Here is a 2,500-nt window from a genome sequence, read left to right on the forward strand (position 1 = left end):
TATGTACCATTATATAGGTAAGCCAAACAGGAACAACAAGCAAACATCAAAGGCACCAAGGCATCAATGAACAATGATCTGGATTGTATGCATACCGTTCAATGCAAAAGCATTGAGCCAGCAAACACAAACATCCACAGCGCCACTCATGCACCCTCACGTCAAGCACGAACCAACATCACAAGATGTACCACACCCCACATTGCAAAAGCATGCAGGCAAATGGAAGCATCCAGCAACGCCAACTCCGCTTCGCTAGGCACGAAAAATCAAACAAGAATAGTTTACCGAGTAGCAACATTGGCACAATTTTCTTGCCACAAGCAAAAGCACGGCAAGCCCATGCATTCCCACGAGAGGGTCACCGAGTCGGGACAGCAACAACCTTATTGCCAAGCAAAAGCCAGGCAATCCCACCCACGAGGGTGGGAGTTATGCACAAATAGGTGCTTACCATGCTATCCATGCCCAATGCAAGCCAAGGCCTGCCCAAGCCAAGAACAGCATGATCATCACCAAGAATAGTTTTACCGAGTAGCAACATTGGCACAATTTTCTTGCCACAAGCAAAAGCACGGCAAGCCCATGCATTCCCACGAGAGGGTCACCGAGTCGGGACAACAACAACCTTATTGCCAAGCAAAAGCCAGGCAATCCCACCCACGAGGGTGGGAGCTATGCACAAATACGTGCTTACCATGCTATCCATGCCCAATGCAAGCCAAGGCCTGCCCAAGCCAAGAACAGCATGATCATCACCAAGAACAGTTTACCGAGTAGCAACATTGGCACAATTTTCTTGCCACAAGCAAAAGCACGGCAAGCCCATGCATTCCCACGAGAGGGTCACCGAGTCGGGACAGCAACAACCTTATTGCCAAGCAAAAGCCAGGCAATCCCACCCACGAGGGTGGGAGTTATGCACAAATACGTGCTTACCATGCCCAATGCCAGCCAAGGCCTGCCCAAGCCAAGAACAGCATGATCATCACCAATTTCCTCACAAATTCATCCAAATTTCAATTTTTTGATCGAATTCCATCAAGAATGTCCATGAATTTGATTGAAATGATGAAAAGAGCAACGAAATTGCAGGGGAAAACACGTTAAGACGTAGTTTTTGCTTGCCTGCTGTGCCCATAGGCGCGCCCCGTGCCTGCCGAGCCTACCCCCACACCCACCCTCCCCCTATATATGACTGGAAGGCCATTTTCAGTTTTGTAGAAAAAGTGCACTTTTTTCCCTGTATCCATAAGTTTTTAAAAGTGCTTAAAAGTGGACCTAGAAGACGAATTTTTTTTTGAATTTTTTTATGGTTGTTAGGGACATTAAAACAAGCAAAACCACGAAAGAATCGTAATATTCCGATGTCGGATGAATTAATTACGAATTTTTCGGCCGAAACTTCGCAAAGGGCGGATACCACGTAAAAAACAACCTAGAAGTCGAATTTTGACTTCGTTTTTTTTGTTCACACCCCACACAATAAGTATAAGTGGACTGGAAAGTGGCTAAGCGATCCGACGAAGTTTCGATTGAGTTTGATTTTTTGGCCGAAAACTCGAAAAAAGGCGGATTTGACGTAAAACGCCGCCTAGAAGTCGAATTTTGAGACGGTGTCTTGTGTGCACACTCCACACAATATGTATAAGTGGACTGGAAAGTGGCTAAGCATTCCGAGGAATTTTCGATTTATTTTGATTTTTCGGCCGAAACGCCGAAAATAGGCGGATTTGACGTAAAACGCCTCATATAAGTCGAATTTTGGGAAGGTGTCTTGTGTGCACACTGCACACAATATGTATAAGTGGACTGGAAAGTCGCTAAGCATTCCGAGGAAGTTTCGATTTATTTTGATTTTTCGGCCGAAACGCCGAAAATAGGCGGATTTGACGTAAAACGCCTCATATAAGTCGAATTTTGGGAAGGTGTCTTGTGTGCACACTGCACATAATATGTATAAGTGGACTGGAAAGTGGAAAAATATTTTCGGAGCACTTTGATTTTTTGGCCCCCCCGCGTGCCTTGCCACGCCCTTGCTTATAGCAAAACGAGACGGGGCCTTGGTCCAACTTGGCATAGGCATGGAATTTGATCTTTATTACTTGGCCACGGTCATGCCACGGTACATGGAGGTTGCTTGACACCCCCGTGTGCATTTCGGAGCACTTTGATTTTTTGGCCCCCCGCGTGCCTTGCCACGCCCTTGCTTATAGCAAAACGAGACGGGGCCTTGGTCCAACTTGGCATAGGCATGGAATTTGATCTTTATTACTTGGCCACGGTCATGCCACGGTACATGGAGGTTGCTTGACACCCCCGTGTGCATTTCGGAGCACTTTGATTTTTTGGCCCCCCGCGTGCCTTGCCACGCCCTTGCTTATAGCAAAACGAGACGGGGCCTTGGTCCAACTTGGCATAGGCATGGAATTTGATCTTTATTACTTGGCCACGGTCATGCCACGGTACATGGAGGTTGCTTGACACCCCCGTGTGCATT

The sequence above is a fragment of the Trifolium pratense genome, unplaced genomic scaffold (genome assembly GCF_020283565.1).
Source record: "Trifolium pratense cultivar HEN17-A07 unplaced genomic scaffold, ARS_RC_1.1 scaffold_55, whole genome shotgun sequence".
In the NCBI taxonomy this organism is placed as follows: Eukaryota; Viridiplantae; Streptophyta; class Magnoliopsida; order Fabales; family Fabaceae; genus Trifolium; species Trifolium pratense.